Below are 22,466 nucleotides of genomic sequence, written 5' to 3'. Positions count from 1 at the left end.
CTCTGCTCTAACACCGCTAACAGGAAAAATCAGTCATGAAAACAGAGCGGCTGCTGGAACAGAACTAACTGAAGTTCTACCCTTTTCACAGGGTGATACAATCCACTCATCCTTTTCTCACATTAATTTCTCTAAATGCATTTCCATTTAACAGATTCAATGGAAAACTACATAATTCTTACATAAACAATACTTTTGAACAGTCACAGACATGTCACATTTGTTGTTCACTCAAGACAAATTATTTTCCCGCTGTGATTGTTTCTAGAAGACAGACTTCAGACTTGCTTTTAGGATCGCTTAAAAAAAAAAAATAATAAATTAATAACCCTTCTGAGCATCGGCGATGTTCAGTCACATGTTCAGAAGTAGCCAGGTTCATTCCATGGAATTTTCCATTTCCTGACTCAGAGCTGAAATTAGTACGTCCTCGGAAGTTGAGTACAACACATCAGAAATTAATCCTGGACCTGTGATTCTCAGGAATATCTTCTCAACGTGATTTAGAGCAGTCACCAAGCAACTAAGATTTGGGGCATCTTGTCCCTTTTCCGCCCTACCTCAGTGATCCCTTCCCTAAAACATACAGTGTTGGAGCTCCAGACAGTTCAGACTGGGGCCATCCTGACACCACTCACCCTCAACAGAAAGAGTTCTGCTAAACATCTTTGGCCTCAGGGGCAAAAGGAATTTCACTCTATACCTGTGTTGTTCTATTACAGGAAAAAAACACTGTTACTGACCAGGTATCATTTGTGGTCTGCGGTGTGCAAGTGCAGTTCCACCTTAAACAGTACACCATTATTTATTCCTGGTTTTCTTATCTGTTGATACTAACAAAATACAGACTGAACAGCGTAACGCAAATTTGCCTTCTAAGGGCACCTGTGACCCTCCTGTGAATAAAGTGAAATGCAAGTAGGAAAAAAAAGCCCACAACAACAACAGAACACAACAGACCATTTTATGAAAGACTGCTTCTAAGTGTTCTATTAATACTTAAGTCACCAGGGCCAGCCAGAGTGTGAACCTGGTTAGAAGATAAGCAAGATCTTGACGTCAGTTGTTCCTCATTTGGAACAATTTTTAAAAATTTTTGAGCAATGCTTATGTGCTGATCATCTACTAAGCCACAGGGATGTTTCCTCCAGTGTTTCTGTGCCCTTACTGCTATCAACAGTGTAGTACTTTTCCTAACCAGCTGGTTTCAGACAGTATGGCCTATTAATAAATGCACTTCTGTATTTGTGTTTTTCACTGCTGTCTGTCATACAGCTTATTTTCTGTCATGTTCCGATCTCTGAAAATCTCATGATTATCAGCAGTGAATTATATGCATTTCTTAGTTTCCCTTGAACATTAGAATATATGCAGAAAAAAAAAAAAAAGAAATAGATCATGTATCCAGCAGAATGATCAACTTTTCTATTTCTCCATGTCGTTACTCATTAGTCACTTGGCATTTTCAGTTAAAATGAGTACGTTCATTTAAATAATAAGCAAAAAGAAAACAAGAAAACAGGCTCACAGAATTATTAGGCAAACAGCATGCTATTGCTGCAACTAAGGGACTTTAGATGTTATGAGAACCCACTGATGTCTGTTTTCATTCACTTAACATGCACAGTGAGTTTAGATAGAATTAATTTCTGTCAATGACTTATAATAAAAGCAAAGGAGGGCTCAGCTCTCAGGTTAATAAACAGTGAGTTACTACTTCTTTGTTCAGTAAATACAGCACATGTGCCTGGGTTTCACGTTTTGTCATAGTATCAGGAATGAAAGGCAGACATGGGGAACTACGGGCCAGTGAGCCTCACCTCTGTGCTTGGGAAGATCATAGAAAAGATCCTCTAGGAAGCTGTGCTAATGCACGTGGAAGATGAGGAGATGATCTGAGATAGCACAGCAGATTGTGACTGATTAATTTGGTGGCCTACTATAATGGAGTTATGGCATCAGTGGACAAATGAAGGGCAACTGGTGTCATCTACCCAGATTTGTGCAAGCCTTTGACAGAGCTGTGCATCACATCCTTATCTCTAAACTGGAGAGAGGTGGATTTGAAGGGTAGACTATTCAGTGGACAAAGAATTGGCTGGATGGTCATAGCCAGACCATTGTTGTCAGTGGCTCTATGTCCAGGTGGAGAACAATCACAAGTGTCTCCCAGGGGGTCCATCTTGGGACCAGTACTCTTTAACATCCTCATCAATGACACAGACAGCGGGATTGAGTGTTCTCTCAGCAAGTTGGCTCATGACACCAAGCTGAGAGGTGCAGTTGACACAATAGATGAAAGGGATACCACTCAGAGGAACATGGACAGGCTTGAAATATGGTCCCATATGAACGGAATGAGGTTCAACAAGGCCAAGTGCAAGGTGTTGCACCTCGGTCACAGCAGTCTCAGATATGTGTATAGACCTGGAGAATTCACTGAGAATAGCTCTGCGGAAGAGGACTTGGGATTTTGATGGATGAGAAGTGGGACATAAGCCAGTAGTGTGCTCTTGAAGCCTGAAAGGTCAACAGTATCCCAAGCTGCATCAACAGAGGGATGGCCAGCAGGGAGAGGGAGGGGAACATCCCCCTCTACTCTGCTCTGATAATTCCAGATCTGGGGCACAGCACAAGAAAGATGTAGAGCTGTTAGAGTGGGTCCAGAGGAGGACCGCAAAGATGATCAGAGCATCTCTCTTACGAAGAAAGGTTGTGGGAGCTGGGCTTTTTCAGCCTGGAGAAGGCTCTAGGGAGACCTCATTGTGGCCTTCCAATGCTTAAAAGGAGCTTATAATCAGGAGGGAGACAGAATTTTTACACTGGCAGACAGTGATAAGACTAGGTGGGAATGGTTTTAAACTAAAAGGGGGCAGACTTAGATTAGATAGTAGGGTGAAATTTTCCACTCATATTCATTTACCTACACAGAAAGGCATTGCTAATTACTGTAATGCAACTTTGGAGTAAACTCAGATCCCTTTTACGCTACTAAGAATTCTGCTGTTTTTCTCCAGGATATGATGTGCATAGCAGGCACGTACCAACGGTAAGTGCTAACAAATTGAGGAGATTAACATATTCAAAGCACATATTCAGAATCCACAGACAGCAACATGATGTCTGCCTTTCTCAGTGCTCCCTTCCCTTTCCATTGCCCACCTCCTGTTACTTATTCAAAATATTATTCTCTGAAAGTGCTGAGCTTTGTCATGCGATATAAGGTATAATATAAGGCAAATTTCAGCCTATCAAATAAAAAAGATCAAAGACTAAGCTGATTTACTAGGTCAACAAGTCTGGGGAGGTTTTCTGACTCAGAGATCTTTATTTATTAACTCACTGGGCCTACAAATACCAGTGGTTATTCTAACAAGCACATTAGCAAGAGATGTTCCTGAAAAAGGGACTTATGGGAGGATTACAGCCCTCTTCAATGCCATGCAAACTCAGATTAGACAATTTTATGTTGGACATATAGGCTCTTCTCTCTCAGCGCTGCTGCCTGACACATTTTTCAAAAATGCTGTCATATGTGCAGCCAAGAAAATATTCACATTAAACTCACTGAAGGCAGCAACAGAGGTTAAAAGATAAATACTATTAACACACAGTGCTACTCCTACACCAACAGCTGGTAAGTCCCTCAGAAAAAGCACAAACAAACTAATTAGATACAAAAAATCTTCACCATAATGATGTCCATCCACACATTGTATCATCATCTGTGATAAGCAAGGGGAATAAGCAATCAACACAATTTCACTTGGAGGGAATGCGACCTCCGTACCTGTGACCTTTATCTAAGTAGCAAGGGTACCTTTATATTGCTGTGTCAATTTCCACAAGCATGCCTGGCTACCCCATTAACTGGATACAAATTCCATCAATTTCTCTGTACGACCGTTCAAGAAAAACTTTTTATTTTTCTGCTTTCATAGGAGTTGCAGCAGTCTAAAAATTCCCGAAGGAATGTGTGGGAGCTTGTGTTACCTGTGTAATAATACTCTGATTGTGAAGCTTTCAATACCAATTATGGAATGCTGAAGACAAGTCATTGTACAAAGAGAAAGTGTCTATTAAAATTTAATTACAGTATTTCTACTGCTGTTTCCAAAAACCTGCAATGCCTGTATATTTCCTGGCATGCATGCAAGACTATTACCAGACTTTTAGCTAGAAAGGTACTTTTAATTTTTGCTTAACAGCGTAATGCATCAGAGTGGGGAGAAAAGGGTGAAAATGAGAAAGAACGCCACAAAGTTCTAAAAGATGACTATTGTAAGACAGCCAGCTTCGTCAGCATCCATGCATGCTGTTTTATGAACCTGTGTTTACTTTTTTACTTTATTAGTGACCTGCAAATTCTTCATTGGGTGTAGGACTCTGACTTTTTGCCACAGTGCCAATAACTACTTTTGCAGCCACTCGTTGCGCAATGACGTTCAAACAAATGGAGGATTTTAAATTGCACAACGCTTCATGCAGAATTGATTTTGAAATATGACTCTGAAAGCCTTGGCAGATTGTGGAAAATTAATACCACAGGCAGGGGCTCTTTTCTGTATACACTGCTACTGGCTACACAAAAGTGGAAGAAAAAGGGGTATGCTATACTAGCATCAACAACCTGCCTCCCATCAGTGGCACAAATCAGCATAATCCCCCTCCAGCAGAGGAATAGCACCGACTTGCAGCAAATTTTGGAATGCTCCATTCCTGAGCCATCAAGTTAGGGTGGATGTTCTACCTTTTACTAGCAACAGTTGGAACATTCCCTTTGTTTAAAAAAAGGAAAAAATAAAAAAGATCTTAGGCACCCACTACTGCAGTTTTTACTTTTACAGTAATCTGCCAGCTCCTTCCTATATTTAAAGCAAGTTCTCGTGGTACTTGGGATTTTAGCTCTCAGTTTATATTTCTAATATGAAACAGTATTCTCCTTCAGATTTTTCAAAGAAAGCTGAGAAAACACTTTCGTAAGAATGCAAGTGAATACATAGAATTTTTAAAATGCTGAGAGAGCCATAATTTAAAACAAAAGAGGCAATGATGAGTATTACTTGACAAGATAAAGTCAAATCCTGTTTAATATCTCAGTTTATATACTTGCCATTGTATTTCCATTAGTCGGAATTATGAAATTTGCTCCATTACCTCTCTCGTTTAATTTTTATCACTCAATATTTCGTTTTAATATCCATTAATACATAATTCCTGTAGAAATGGTACAGGATTACTCACAAGAGACTCCTTTAATTATTTCGTTAAAAGGAGTAGATCAACAACATGCATGCTGGATGTAAGCCACACAATACACTACACGTATGTGCTTATTTCAGAAAGATCTCCTGCTTCTGCAATACACAGTTCTTCTGTTGTTCCTTGCTGCCCACTCTAACAAACAAGTTATGCTCTTCACCTGCATAGTTCCTGCATCTTAACAGTATTGTGCTGCAAATGTAGTAATTGCAACAGCATGCCATGCTAACAGAAGGATTTACCCATACCCTTACTTATGCTGTTATTCAGCGATTTCACATGACAGTAAATCTGTGGATTTAATTTACTGAATACTTCTTCGCTTGTAAAAGAGAACATCAGATATTTTCATTGTTCCAGCTTGCCCTACTAACTTATGTGAGAACCTTCTAAACAATGTACAGGGCACAGGCAGTTCCTTATATCTATAGAGATCCCAGAACATAATTATAGAGATAGATATCTATGATATATAGACTGTAGCTAACTGAAGTATAACTTATACTGAGGACATGTAGAAAGCTGAGAAGGTGGACACAAAGCCTCTGTCATATCCTCACAATGTTCTGTGCTCAGGTTCCTGGAGATTTGAGTTCTTCCTGCATATCCCTTCACCTAGATAGGAGCAGAGGCTCAGAAGGTGCCACGTTAACATATAAGGTTCTCACACATTAATAGGAGATGATTTTTCAGATATATTTGATTGTGGTCATATAGCCACAGAAGTGTATCAAGATAGGACAAATTGCAGGAGCAAATTTGAGTTTGTTGCCTCAGACATTCTTATATCAATTGCCTCGAGTATTTCAAAGGACATATGCTACACGGCTTTATATGTCCAAGCTGCTCATCCTAACAAGCAAGCAAGCAAGCATTCCTATATTCTTTATCACATGGCTCATATCTGTATTTTGCTGAAGACTCTGGGGTTACTAAATACAACATAGAATGGGCTTTTATACTTTTTTTTTCCCTTACTCAACAAAATGAATGTATCCTATAAAGCATTCCAACTCTTTATCCTCATATTCCTAACTAAATTATATATACACTTCAGCATCACTTTGTCAGTGTAACTTACTAAAAATCCCACAATGCAGTACTCAAAAGTGAAAAGGCTAAATCTCAATTCAAACATAAAAAGTAATGATATAAAGACTGAGAAAAGTTTAAGCCACTGAGGGTGTGATTCATAATTATATAACAAGCAAGTTGGGTATATTCTGATATTTTAAGCTGAAGACAACATGGGTTGAGAGGGGAAAAGAGCACAGAAGTTAGAGTCAACAGGGGAACTGAATTAGAGTGAGGATTTAAAAGTTAGGGATCACTAATAAAAACTTATATGTTCTCCTAAGTCTTGTTTTCCTACAGTTTTTAAATCTCAGAATTCTTGAAAAAATGTTAATTCTGCTTTTATCCCAAGGGATTAAGTGTGCATTTAAATCATATTAATCCCAATTAATTTTCACTAGGTAGATATCAGGCAACTTGTAGGTAACTTTGACAAACTTCTTCCATTCATGGAAGACACAGCTGGGTAGAAATTAGTCTCTAAAAATACTTTCACACAACCTGCTTGTTTTCTAGTCACTGTCTTCTTATGTTATGCTCGTTCCATCTGTCAATAGAGATGAGTCACACATTCGACCTTTCAGTTTCACTTGCGCACATAAATTTCTTCCAATTTCCTGTGAAACAAACACTTTTAACTCTTTATGGGCCATGCAGTTCACACAGTCTGCACGCTAGAATTGCTCAGAAGAAAGTTCATTACCTTCTACTGGTCTTCCCATTCTGCACTCTCTTCAGCACAGATGGTCTCTTCATTTTGCTGACCACCCTCCTGCCTGCTTTACCACTAAGTTTGCCACTAACTAGCAAATAGGTGCAACATCAGTTTAAAAAAGACATCCTGCTACATTTTCAAAGAAAGCTAAATAGCAGAGAAGGAGATACAAGTCATTGCTGACATTACCAGACACGATCAGCAGATTCAATGAAGGAATGCTATGCACCGTTTCACCATTTTTAAATCTGCAGTAGGCAACATTTGGTTCAGTGCTAACTTAAAAATAAAGACTCATGCCTGCCCAAATGCTACCCACTGACATAAATCATGATGTCTTTACCAAAAGATCCTATTTTTTCCTCCCCAAACACAGAAAACACTTCCTCCATGAGCAACAGAGGAAAATGGCCACAAAGATCATAGTGAAATAATGATCACAAAGATCATGATTCTGTGGTTTGGAAGTATATTGCCTAGCTCTTTTTTTTTTTTTTTTTTTCCCCCCCAAGGATAATTGTATAATTGTAATTCATAATTGTATTTAATCTTCTGAGAAGCTTTCAAACAAAGGGAAAAAAACAACTGTGTCAAGTTTAACAGGAAGCACAAGGATGGATTTCTGAGAAGGAGACCAAATCCTGCCCTTGTAAAGGAGCACAGAGATTTGACACCACCTGTCTGTTGACAGACCTCGTCTGTGAGCATTAAAGCATTATTTCTTAATAAGATGCTTTAGCAGAACAGTAATTATCATGGCATACAATGGTCTGTAGTTTGGCACTATGGTTCTCTTCTAAAATACAGACTCAGACCAACTGGGTAGTCCCACTGAAACTTTTTTAACCATCTATGCACTGCCCCTTTGCTACTAGTGTCTGATATTTCTCACCTACAGTAACAAGTGGACAGTTTCAACACACAAAATATGACACCAGGCCCAAGCCTGCAGTTTTTAGAAGGCTTGGTTGCTGCATATGCTGGGCAAAATGACACTGGAATTGCTCAGTTCCCTGTACCCGTGCACTAACACGATAATCTAGAGATGAGTGAGATTTTATTACTGTGATATGGCAGCAGTGCTTCAGATACACTGTAAAAAGCAGAAGCACCCAGAAAAACTGCTACTGACTTACAGAAGAACACTAAATTTTTTACCTCTGGTCTTTAGTGTGTTAGTATTGAAATAATAAGACAGAATATATGATCTGTTGATGTAATGGTGTGGATTTCTTCCTAAACATCAGTGTGAAACTGGAACATCTTCCTCTCTTTTTGTTAGAATAGCATGTCTTAATGAAAGAGGAATGTAGCATTCATTAGTCTAAAGACGTATTTATTTCATTCTAGTAGTATTCTAGAGATGCACATTGGCATTATTAACCCATTTTTACACAAACTTAAAGAAGTTAAACATCACATCCCAAATAATAACACGATAAACTCAACAACTGAGTGCATACATCTCATCAAGAGAATTGAGGGACGCCAGCCTTACCTCTCTGCCATATGAAATCTTCACATCATAAATAACAATATAAATATTGGCTCTTACTCATATTCCCTAAAGTTTATGACACAAGATATGTTTCCACAGAAGACCTACACCCAGGCCATACCCTACAAGTACTTAAAAACATTTATGGAATTTCAGAAGTTTCTGGTATTGGCAATACCTGGATCAAATGTTACCTTACTTTGTCTATCCCCTTTCCTATCAACAGTAGGAAATTTTAACCTATGGATGTCTGCCCCTGGCCTCTTACTTGTCATTTACATGAAGACGATGACCTTGTAGCTGCACACACACATGGTCTTTGCCTTAAAAATCATTTTTCTTACAAAAAAAACACACTGTCGAAGGGTTAATTTTACTTATCTTCCTTGCCAACTTAAGCAAATACAATTAAAGAGAAAAAAAAATTGCTAGTGGTCTTGAGATCTCTGGCAAATAACAGCTTACACATTGGTTTTACACATTGGTTCTAGAACTAAGGGAGAGAAAATGACCGGATATGGAAAATATCAAAAGCTAAGCCTGAAATTACCAATAAGCAGCAATAGTCAATGGAGACTTTTTGATTATTCTGTAAAATGCATTCTGTTCTTTACCGTGTAAAAAGATATAAGAGCTGCTCTTATTTGCTGGTAGTTTGGTCAGTGGATGCCTGCAGGGTAAATGAAAATTATCATTCTTCATGTTCTTCATAATCATTAGTTCAGATACAGCACACTGCTGATTGTAACAACTGCAGCATTAAATAAAAAGTAAAAAGCAAAAGGAAGGAAAAATCTATCAAGTTTTGACTATGATTTAAAAGGCAGCATCAGACTTTCAAAAACCATGATGATACATGGCCCACTTACAGATCTGTGATACTACCTACTACTGCTGCTTAAGGCTTCAGCTATCAGCATTTTTCCCTCAAATTCCAAAAGCTTGGAAAAGCTCTTATTGCTCAATCCTTCTCCCATTGAAGCCAACTGAATTTAGAATGAATGTCAGAATACGTGCGCAATGACACAGTAACCTAGCCAGGACATTCTGAAGTCAGGGCATATATGTTTCTGTACAAAAAAAACTGGCATTATTTTTGGCAAGAGTAGATTTGATTATTTTTCTTTCCCCACAAATCTGGCAGAAAAAGGGAGAACAGAAGGACTTCCACAGATTCACAGTATAGCTTAGCAAAGACAAATGAACATGAAGGTTTTCAAATAAGTTTTCCAGAGGAAATTATGATTGGCCAAATTTACCATGTGTTTAGTATTGTTAATTATGAACTTACAACTTGAAATTATTCTTCAATCAGTGTCTCTATTTTAAATACAACAAAGTGCTTTGCATATTTTAACCTGACCTCACATCAGTTGAAGTGAGTAGATTAGGAGTAAATATTTAAGAGTTTGATTTAATCAGCTCTAGCTTTCATCAGAACCCTTTGAATAACAGTAAAAGTAGAATGAATGAACGAAAGATAATCTGCATTACATTTCCCTTAACGTTTCTACGTAAAAAGGCAAGTGATAAAGCATTTATTAAAAAGGAGGAATTTGTTTTTTTAGCTTCTTTACCAGATTCGCATTTATGTCAGGAGGCTCACCACTTACAGCATAAATTTGGCATTAAATTCATAAAGCTCCACTGACTACAGTCTTTTACCTGAAAATTCACAACTAATAAGGTAAAATCTGCCCCTGGGCTTTTGAGTGCAAGTTCATATTTGAGGCACATCAATGACACAAGAAAAGCTCTGTAACTCAGAGTTAGAAAACTCTTTTACTGTTAAAAAACATCCTACATTATTGTCGTTTTACATGAAGCTACTAACAAAAAAAAACCAACTGAAGTTCACAATGAAAAAAGAACTCAAAAGTTTACATATTCATTCTTTCCTGAGTTACTAAAAAGACTGAACTCATTCAAAGCTATTCATAACTGACCAAGAGTTGGGTTTTTCTGCAGTGTTTACCAGCTGGGAAAACAAGGACATCTATTAATTCATTGAAAATCGGCAAGGAAGAACTTGATTGTGGTATCCAGACAGCAACCAATTTCAAACATCTCTCACTTTCTGCAGGTTGTTCTGGAGTCTTAAGTCTAACGAAGTGCAGTGGATTGGGAATAGACAGCTTATGATTTAGTATAGCAACATATCCAAATCCCTTTATGTATATGCTGGCAGAGTTTTGCAGCTAGAAACTGCATCCAAATGGATAAACATCAACATAACTTCTAATGGATAATTCCATTATCAACTTTGAGTTGACAAAACGATGCAGCAATCCCAATCTTTGTTCACAAGAAAGTCTCCCGAACATTTTCCTTGTTTTATCTAAAGAGATGTCTTTGCTTTAAGCAATTTGCTTTCCTGTTACGATGTTATTTACCATTTCAAATCTTAGTTCTTGTTACACTACAAACACAGATTTAGAGATTAAGTCGTCATTAATGGTAAGTTAGTGCTACATAATTATTTGCTAAAATAAAAGCCCATAGAATACCTTTAAAATCCTTCATGTAGAATGATAGTGAAGTCTCAAACTCAGAGTTGAAAGAAGAAATGAGCAAGAAATTAAGGTGAGCAAGTACCTTTAGTGATCATTTCTTACATGAGACACTTTTAGAACTGTGTGATTGAAACACGTGCACAGACACTGCAGAGAAAAAGAATCATATGCATGATTCCATGGGATGCTCAGAAAGTTTTATTTTGGGCAGGAGGAGGAGCTTTAACAGCTGTAGATGTTTCTTACTTAGCAAAGGCAGTTGATTTGTTGTTAATTAACCGACGGGGAACAACTTTGTTAAGGAAGTAGGAGAAAATATGGACAAAAGCAAAAATAAGAATTTTTATTGTTTGATTCCAAGCAGAAACAGAAATTTCAAGTTCCAGATTTCTGGGATTCCAGTACAGGAACTAGAATGAGTGACCCTACAAAGAGAGAACCCCCAGCTTTTCACTGAGGCTTACAGATATTTGTAACACCTTGTAGGATTGAGTCTTTTTTTACGTATGCCCATTAATTAAAATGATTTTACGGTAATAACTGGACAGTTATTACATTTTTATATATATATATATATATATATATATATATATATAACATTTATACTGTTGTACTACAGTATAATTCTCACCTGTCTGTCAGGGTCATGTTCTAGAGTCCAAAATCATATACGAAAAAAAATAATAGCTATTAATCATTATATATTTTTCTGTTCACTGTTTGATGCCTGTTAACAAATGAGCCATCACTTGCCCAGCAAAGAAGGTTCTTAACAACTGTTTTATTTCATTAAATGACAGTCCTCCCAGAAACAGCACTGAAAGCTGTACCCACATAACGTTACATGAGCTTGCATCAAAGATGGACTGCTAGCACAGGTAACATCTGATTTTCACCTAAGTACAACTTCAGGCGATGCCTGTTGTTTTCTGTTTGTTTTTTTGTTTTGTTTTAGGTTTGTTTTTGTTTTTTTTTTTTCTAGGTCATAACTTAAAGAACTGAGAATAGATAAAAGGCAAACCAGATAAAAGAGACTGCTTGTTTCTTTGTTGACAGAAAGTGGCAAGCTGGGAGGCTGTCTAGGGATCAAGAAAAAAAAAAAAGGCAAGAAGCTCCCTCTCAAAGGAAGCAGAGGAAAAAATAAGAGGTCAGCGGAGAAGGTATTTTCTAGAGTGGACATCGGATTTAGAACTGGCAGAGAAACAGAACAAGCAACCATGAGATACAAACACTACTGACTTTTTATGCATTTGCAAGGGGTAAAAGCAAAGAAGTGAATCACCTGAAGACCGAAGTACATATATTGCAAGTACACACACATTTGTGTATTTGGACCAGCTCTTTGCTCAAATGATATTTTAGAACACTGAAGATTAAAAGTCTTCCCTTCAGAAGCTTGAGAGTCTCAATCTCTTACAATGCAGACTAGTAATTAAGTTGGATTATTTCCTGGGCAGCACCACCAAAGCAGATTTAAAATTGTACATATATCTTTTTTCACCTTTCTCCCTCCTTCACTCTTCCCCTGCCATTCTTTCTCCAAGCACAGATGCCCTTCCTCAGTCGTACTTCTCAGGTACTTTTAGGGGGAAAAGAACAGATCAACACAAATGTATGTATTTGAACAAATCCCACTCTCCAGTTAAGGTATCTTCTCCCAGGATTCAATGAGCTTTCCAACATTTATTATTTTGCAAGCTTCCCCATAACTGTTTCTCTTCATCTTTCCTACATCCCTTATGTTTGGCTCACTCCCCTCCAACCATTATCCCTGCTTCTATGTCTCTCTGCACTTCTGACTGTCTTAACTTTGCTCACAGTCACTGTTGCTCACTCTCAACTTGCATTCCAGCACATTTCCTGTGCATTCACTTCTTCCTCACTGTTATCTCAAATGGGAGCCACCTTTCCTTGAATCAGAATCTCAGAAGCCCTCCAAAGGATAACACAGTAAAGTGACCATCTCTGCTAAGGTTTTCTTCTCAGAGAACAAAGGGCCATAGAGATTTTTTAAGAGTTTGCCAGAGATGGAAGTCTTCAAGCATGCTGCTGAAGTAAGACTAGTCTGTTCTAACCTACAGCATGTACATTTGGAACTAAGAATAAAGAGCAACTAGAGTCATGGATGTGCCTGTTTAATATATACTATGTGTTATTTGTTTTGTAATTCAGACACGTCTGCAAATAGATTTTAGAATTGCTGAGAGATCAGGATGAAGGCTATTAATCACTTAGGGTGTGGATTATGTCCCATGCAAGTAAAAGTTACTAGGTTTTTGGCTAAGCAGTTTAGGATGCCAATAGAGCCAAAGCATGGAATCTCATAACCTATAAGCTGGATTTACATTGCTGTGCTAAAAAGGCTACAGGTCTAGGACACATTTACGTTGGCAGAAGTCAGGATTAAGTTTGGGATAGGCAGAAATCACTGAAGTTGGCTTATTAAAAAAAAAAAAAAAAAAATTAAAAAAAGTGGCAGCTTCCTGAAGGGATTTAAGGTACACATAAGATTGCAAAGCCTTAATAGCATAGTAGAGATAGAGAAGAGTCACAAGGATAAAATGATTTGTGGAAGACTTGAAATGTGTTACATCTCATTATCCATGGGAAAGATCTCCTACTCAAGAGAAATTCAAATATGTGCACACATACACAAATTGAGTATAAACATTCTTACCACCATCGTTTAGCAGTGCTTATTCTGTAGATGGCCTAACTGTACATGAAAATGCTTTATGAACAGGCAACATATAGAAGTTAGACAGCACTGTTCAAGTTGTAACCCAGAGCTCAATGAGTCTGGAGTCGTAATTTAATTCCAGCTGTTGAATTCTGCTTTAATCACATTCAAGTCAATGCCTACAAACACTTGGATATGCAAAAGAATCTTTTCACCTTTTCAGGAAGCATTTTTTAATCAAGCAAAATGTGTACGAGTAAATAGCATTACACATTAAAATAATGAGATAAAATCCTTCCTTATAGACCGGGGGCAGGAAATAATGCAATTAAAATTGGCAAAAGATGATGCTACAGACAAAATTATCTGTTGATTTTTAATTTTTCTTTTGCTTGCTTTCTTTTTTCATTGTTGTTGTTTTGTTTATGTATACATATATATATATATTTATCTTGAGAAAGTAAGAATAAACAAATTCCTCCTGCTGCCTTCTTCATATACTTCACCCTAGTTTACAATCCAATTTCACATAAGGTTATTTGAAATGTTTTTAACTTAATTCTGTTATAAACTAAACCTCAAATTTTACCCTGTCAACTCTAACAGAAAAGAAGAATTTAGAAATAATTATATTATTAGTTTAAAAAAAGAAAGTCAATTTTATTCAAAGTTCTTCACATGCAGAGATGATGTTATTAGTCCTCCAATTGTTTGTGCTCTATATATCATTTAGAAATTGCTTATTCAGAAATGTCATTGTGGAGAACCTGTAAAGGCTTCTATGATTTGACAAGTTCTACAGTAAACACCAAAGTCAGGATTTGCAGTCAACTAAGTCTACAAAAATCAGATATTTAAAGTGTTAATCCTTTGTAAAGATTGTATAATCAGGAAAGCAAATGAACTAGTTTAAAGAAAAATGAAATAAATAATATGAACTTTCCAAAGACTACGCTAGGATTCTTTTCCCATCTGAAGGCACAATCCAAAAGGAAGGCATTTCCAATTTGCTGTGTATCAGTAGTCAGGTGCTAACTCTTTTCTTTCATTTGGATGACAGTGTAAACATCTGCAATTTTTTATTTCTCCTGTTCAGGCAGCCTTTCTTTGTGAATTCATTTTGTTTACCTGCACTGTGCAGGTGGCTGACCTGTTTCAGTTACACAGGCTGCTTACAGTAATCATACGTGGTCTCAGCACACAGGCAGGCTGCCTTCTGATGGAGTGTTTTTGTTCCAGAAATTTGCTGCCTTCACAGAGCTTTGTCCCTCACATCACTGTTAATCCACCTACATAACATTTAGACAGCTGATGAATCACTGGATCTAGTCACCCTATGGTTGGTAGCAGCTTCCAGGCACAGCTGTGAATGGCCTCAGATTGGTGAAGGGAGTTCACGCCATTTCATACTGATGCCTTTGGGCTAAGTTACAACCTACAAAGACCAGGACAAAAGTCAACCAGACACAAACTGAAGCGACTAGGAATCTATAACCACTCAAGCATCCAAGCATAGGCTACCCCAGGCAGCATTTGTAGGAGCTAATGAAATGCCTTCATTTTCTCCTAGTCACCTGTTTTGCAAGCAGGTAGAAAAACCAGCAGTGAAGAGGAGCATCCTTCACTTGCATACACCTATCACCAAGGAGGCTGCTAGAGCAAAGGGAGCAGTGAGGGATGAAAATGAAGAGAAAGCCCTATTTTGCTCATTTTATGAAGTTGTACTATGTTTAAGGAAGACATATACATATATGTGTGTATATATATCAGACTGGCAGTTCTGCCTTTCTGTAACTGAATATAATGAAGTTCTGGAAATACCCTACTGCTTCTAACAAAAGTCTTCCTGGGTAATCCAGGCAACCTTTCTTATTTTTCACTGCCCATGACAGAGCCTGGGCAGTTCACAGCCTTGCTTCATTAACACCTGGCTATTGGACAGCCTGTGCAACTAAAGCAGCCCTGCCGACATGAATCATACGCTGCAATGGGTATTGGACACACCTACTCAAAGAAAGGTTCGCCCACAGAAGGCAACTGATTTCTCCTCTTCTTCCCCCTCCTGAATTGGCCACGGTCTTCTCTAAAAATCAATTTTGAGGAGTGTTTCGTTATTTAAGAAGAGAATATTGTCTGTGGCAATTCAACGAACAATAGACACCCCACAAACTTCTGAACAACGTAACTACTTTAAAGCTTTGCTAGCAATAAGCATTTGAGCAATAGGCCAGGAATTTATAGAAAGGTACGTGAATGTCTGTGGTAAACATTGTAATGTTTCTGCTGGAGGTGATTAAAAGGGCAAAGAGCTAGGTATAAGAGAGTCAATAACTAAGCAGGTTCTCCAAGACTGACTCATTCTCAGGGGAGGTTTTTTTTTTGTTTTGTTTTTTTTCAACCCTGTTGTCAGGGCAGAAAATAGTGAAGTGGTTATGACTGTATGCTACTCTTAAAGCTCCTAGTAAAATAATTTTCTTTAGAAATGGATAGGTCTGTGAGCATGAGGTTTAATCTGGATTGACATCTGCCTTCCTTTAGAGGCAGATTTCTTACACTTCAATACAGTGGTGAACACTGATGGTTGTATCTTCTTAAACACTGGTTTAGCAGAAATTCCACTGACCACTTAAACTAGCACTGGTTAGTCCTACTTGCAGGCAAATGGACATGTTTCTACACAGGACTGAATTTCACTCTAGTTGACTGTACAAAACAACAGTTTATATCTTAACTAACAATTTTGATAAGACACAGAATAGATCTTGAACATCTCAGAGCATTCTTCCAAGAAGCAAAGTGTTAGGCTGTTCGTCTTCCATGGTTTTGCTTCTGTTTTCAAAGTGGGAGCCTCAAACTAGAAGATGCTGCCACCCAAGTAAACTCTCTAAGTTACTCCAATATTAACAACCTGTAATTATCCTTTTAACAGTAAACAGGTGGAAAAAAAAAAGGCCATGTGCTGCCTCAGAAGTAGCACAGAAAATTCATCAGATCAGAAAATGACAACCAAAGCACACGATTCATTGTTGCACTTCTAAATATCTCTCTTACTACCAAGTCACTGGAGGAAGCATTGCTGGAGAAGTCACTTCACACCTGCAGAAATATCTTTGTTGATGGGAAGGGCAGGTAAAAGCATAAAATAATTTTATTGCTCAAGTCTTCTCACAGAATCTGTATCTAGCTGCAGGCACTTCCACCTACAGATTGACATAAAAAAGATCCTGCTGTGTATATGCTGTCCTCCTCCACTGGGCAGAGTAATGGGAGAGGGGAATTCTGTAGTTACAATTCTGCTTAACTGGAAGACAGACATTCCCATAAAATTGTGTGTGGGAGCATTTCACAGTGAAACCAAAACACTTTTAAAAGTAAATCCAGTGAACTACTTCTCATGCAGTGCTGTTGTATGAAAAGATTAGTATATTTTATTATATATACACAAACTGCCAGACACCAGCATGACTGCAGTGCTCGGCTGCCACCAGTGAGCTAGTGCTCTTACAGTACATAGGATCCTCTTACTGAGCCTGCAGACCAAGTCAGACTTTCCCATGACAGACCCAATAGAACAACGAGGTACTATTTTGCAAGTTTTATCTTCAATATGACAAAATATTGAAAGTTTTCCTCTGCCTTACACACTGCGCAATCTGATGAAGTTGAAATGCTTGATGCTTAATACAATTGATTTTCCACCCACCAGGAACAATAGTTATACACTAAAATCATCACTGATCTCTCAACTTCTACTTTTTTTTGGACCACATTTGATTGCTGCATACTAAGCTGTATTGAAAAGTGGCAAAGCAAAGGGGAAAACACAGCAAAGAAAATCATGTTGAGATCATCAGCCCTTCCAAATAACTATCTAGAGAGCAAAGTGTTGGTGACAAAACAATGCCTCTTAAAGGTAAAATTCTGTTGATTATTTAGGACACAAGTATATTTCAGCTGGACTGCGTTCCCATTTCATACCAAAACAAAAACTTGCATAATTACAGTGATGTTCATGTAAATGAAATGGAGTTAAAGCTTCATGCTTCGTTTAAGTTCAGCTACTGCTTATCTACCATTTCTGGTAGAGCTACTCCAGAAGATATACACTTCCACTAAGCCTAAAACGTGCTTTCATATCTCAAGTATTTAGAGCTACTCCCACTCATATTTTCTCTGCATCTTTAAAGACATACAGATTAATATTTGCTGTAAATATTTAATGATCATTATTTTTAACTGTAGTACCATTACCACACTACTTTCTTAGGACAATTTAAGAGAATGCCTACTATGTACATTATGCATGCACTTAGCTACTGTTTAAGCTAAACTCACTTACCGGGAGCCAGTTTCACAAATTATGTTTGAGATACCATTACAAATGTAAAAGTACTAAAGAAGCTACAAATGAATAAAGAGATTCCCATTAGAGTGGTCTTTCAAAATATGTCATGCAAAGTGGTCTTTCAAAATATGTCATGCAAAGTGACATGCCTTGTGTAAGAGAACACTACACGTTTTTTACATGAGTACACGTCACTGTTTCACCTAGTCAAACTAATTAAAACTTCAGTTTCTATTGTTTCACAGTTTTACAATGTTATTTATGTACACAGGACAGATAGGGAAGGGAAATTATCTGGGCAACAATGGCAAATCGATTTCTTGGAACTCCCAAGGAAAAGGGTATGTGTTGGTATTAACAGACACCTTTTCACATTGGTCAGAGACTTTCCCTTGCAGGACCAACAAAGTGCAGGAAGTAACTGAAGTATTATTACAAGGGATAATTCCAAGATTTGGGGTTCCAGAACATCTTATATAGCAATCAAGGTGAAAGAACCAGTGTCATGAATCCATCACACTCGAGTAAATAAGACAACAAAGCCATAGTGGACTGTTGAAGAGAAGGAACCTCTTAAGTCAAAACTTAAGAAGGCAACATATATATACTATTTTCTGTAGGTAGCATTTGTATAGGACTTGCTTCAGTCTGGTGGGACAATACTTCCAAACTCTGTCTTGCTGAAGCAGCTCTTTGTAGTACGTATTACTTTACTTTTCTTGGGATATTTGAATGCTGTATGCTATGTTGTTTTATGTGGATGTGTAAACAAACAGGTGATAGCTATGAGACATGGAAAAAAATATGTAAGTTGAGACAGAAAACAGAGAGTGGAGCGTATGTCTGAAAATCATTACATAATAATGGAGCAATTCAGCAAAAGAATTTGCTAGGATATAGAAAAGGGGGGAAATGAGTAAAGGGCTAATTTGTTATATTGTTAAAATGGTAAAAGTAGTTGAGCATGAACAATGGGAAAGATACGGGGGTGCCTCAACCGTAACCAAAGGAGCCTGCTGATTGGTCCAAGGAGCCACATCCTAGAAACCATCCTAGAAACTGAACCAGTGGAAGCTGGAATACTTCCTCAAACTACACTGGGGTCAGAAGTAAACTGCGAGGATGGCAGATGGCCTTCATCCCCACAACCACCAGAGCAACCACCATGAGGCACCACACATGCTTTTCTAATGGCAAATAAGCTTTCCAGATATAGTAAGTCAAACAAAATGATTTTATATCCAAGTTAAGGAAAATGAGTTGTTTTTGTTTGTTTCCCCCCCCCCCCCCCACAGTGTTCCAGTTCTGTTTTCTTAGCTCTAAATAAACACATTTTGCCTTCAAGTTGGATGAAACTAGTGATGGGCTGTGCAGCAAGATTTCCACATTACTCTAACTTAAAGAGTTTTCATTCAGCCCAAATTTATGGAAACCACCACACTGCTGGTGCCTTGCACAGTGCATAGCATTGTGCCTGTTACGATGGTGATTAGGGTATGATAACATGCTCATTTATTTAACTGGCTACAAGCATTCTACAGGCAACTTAACTTCAGTTCCACACAACAAACATACAGAATTAATATTCACATCGAGTGGAAAAAAAAAGAAAAAAAAAACACATCAATTTCATTCTAGTGCTTAGCTAGGAGTTAGTTAATTTTTTTTGTGCTTGACATGCACTAGTGCATTTAATCATGAAATTGTATCAGAAATTGCAATTTTTATATGTAATACTATATTCTGTGACCCACACACTGAACTCAGTGCAACACTGAAGTAGCACCAATTAATATGCAATCAGATTATATATTAAAATGCTACTCAGAATAAGTATTATACATGAATGAACGTGAAAAAAAAAGACTTTCAGGATTACAGAGATTTTGCAGTTCTACACCTTATTAAGTGGATTTAGATGACACTAGAACAAAACATGCACTAGTTTCTGGAATGGAGCACTTCTAATCTAGAGGCCTTACTGCTGAGAGCAAGAGTATAGTCCAATCTGTTATCTTCTCCATGCCAAGATCACCAAAATCAGATCTGTCCACCATGCTAGTGAAAGCTATAAACAAAGGCAATCTTTGAGCCTGACAGCAGTCCTTCCATTAGTCTATGCAAGGAACTAGGTCAAAGAAGCCCCAAGGCCTCTCCGAACTACATAAACAAGCAGAGGCCCATAAAGGAGTACTTCTACAAGTACAAAACAACAGCCAATTAGTGGTCTCTTTGCAAGATGTACCCATGCAGTGGAAGATAATGTCCAGCTTACTTCTTAGTTCAAGAAACATCCTGTTGGCTCAGTAAGCAAGTTTAGGGAGGAGGGAAAAAGCCTCTACAAAAGAAATTTCAACGGATGCAAGAAGACAGCCCCAGGCTACCCTTTGCTGCCAGCTGCAGCGGTAGCCAAGCATTTGACCCACGAGGGACTGGAAAGAGACCAAACTAATCTTTCAGAATTGTCACAGTCCCATTACTGTTTAGTTGCAATGCACTACATGGAATTTTAAACAGCAGCTTCATTGCAGTTTGAAGGTTCTCTAACCCACCAGCAAAGTCTTAGGCCAACCAGCAATCCCCAGCTATCTTTACTTATAGCAGGCTATAAGGAATTGGAAATGTTTATCGAACAGTTTCTCAGAGAAACAGACATTGACATTTATTTTGGATGCAATTGAATTTACTCGCTTAAATGTTGTTAATAGCAGGAGTGCATATATACCAGGAAACCAAATAAGAAAAAAAATACCACATGGCACAGATGAAGTAACAATTCTCTTAGTAGACAGCATCCACTAGCAATTCAGATTGAATAAACGTTGTCTAAAAACATATGACTACAATTCTGGTTTTAAAGGACATTCACAGAAATGATACAGAGACGCTCATACCCCTAACCATCTCCTTTAGGAGCACTTTCTACTACACGCATGATAGCTGTATTAATAAACAAATTCTTTACAGCCTCCATTAAAATATTTAGGAAATAATATCACTGAAACTAATTCTGCCTTATTAAATGTATTGCTTCCAAAATGAGTTGTTCAGCTTTCCCTTTGCTTCCAAATTTTAAAGTTGATTTGAAGACCTTGTCTTTAAAAGACTTCTTGTTCACAGTTTTACGTCCAAGGTTACTTACAAGAGCATAGCAGGGTATTAAGAGAAACAATCCTGAAAACAATGGGCTTTCTCCAAAAAGCAATGGCTTTGTTTCATGTAAGGAAGTTTCACATACATTCTATAATGCACAGACATAAATACTCTAGGGAGAGCCATTGTGGTACCTGTATCTATGGTACCTGGTACCTCTTGCCTTTTTGACACAGTTCAAGAAGTTCTAAGTGGCACAACTGCTTTGTCTGCCAAGACTGTACCAGTCTGTCCCCTGTAAACAACCTTGATGGCTCTCCCTAGAGGGAACCAACGTTCTACTCTACAACACTGGCAAAACAGGAAACTAACAATCTAGAATCTGGCAATACGATCTTCACCTTTAACACATATAGAACTCTAGAGGATGCTCTTCAAAAACCAGAGTATTTTCTTTATGTTCCTTTCCTAATAACTTCTGTTTACCTGCAGGCAGCACAGCATCACAGTCAACATTACCATAGTACCTTTTGGTTTTATAACCATCTTAGTAGCATAATATTGCAAAATTACCAATCAGCTTGGCACAAAATATGTTGCTTTATAGGAGTATCTATTTTTTGTGCAAGTATTATGTTCTATAAGTGTTAAAGTTAGCTTTATGACCTAAAAGTAGTTTTATGAAGAGCCTAGAGGAAAGTGCTCTCTCACCCATGATAATATGAAAAATTATAATGCCTTAAGAGTCTCCTCGGATACATAATTTTCCAACCACAAAAAAACTCATCTTAATATGGAACTTACCAACATCAGATCATGCCACATCCAGCAATCGTATGCCAGCATGAAACAGATGCAGGGCTTCCCTATCCTTCCTCACAATGTTAGTTAATACACAGGATCTGCTTCAGTTTGGGAACAAGGCATAGAAAAAAATCAAGCTGAGGGAATAATCACAGATCAAAGACTGGATATTCTGAGAACTCTACATACTTTTTATAACTGAACTCCATCTCTATTTTGGGTATGTAGGAAATTACTGCTTTGCTTTCTTCAGTCTTCCCTCCCTCCAGTATAATGCACCCCTTTTCCACCATATTTACTTTTCTCATCCTGAAACAGCCACACTCTCCATACTTGCAGCAGAAATATTTTCCCCTATATTTCTGTGGAAGTTGTATCTGAATTGTTTTTCAAGTTAATACATTCAAGAGATTTTCTCCTATTCTCCACTAGACACTAGACTTGGATAATCCCTGGCTTCTACTAAACCACACATTTTAAAG

The 22,466-nt window shown here is 37.8% G+C and overlaps 1 long non-coding RNA gene across 1 annotated transcript in view; it reads right to left on the bottom strand.

The window, feature by feature from the left end:
- The window catches only part of LOC125694523 (uncharacterized), a 55,552-nt gene that overhangs the window by 32,310 nt on the left and 776 nt on the right, over positions 1–22,466 (bottom strand). The gene's annotated exons all lie outside the window — the stretch shown is intronic.

The sequence above is a fragment of the Lagopus muta genome, chromosome 6, assembly GCF_023343835.1.
Source record: "Lagopus muta isolate bLagMut1 chromosome 6, bLagMut1 primary, whole genome shotgun sequence".
Classification (NCBI taxonomy): domain Eukaryota; kingdom Metazoa; phylum Chordata; class Aves; order Galliformes; family Phasianidae; genus Lagopus; species Lagopus muta.
Note: the sequence above shows the minus strand (reverse complement) of the source record. Positions and strands in the feature narration are given on the sequence as shown.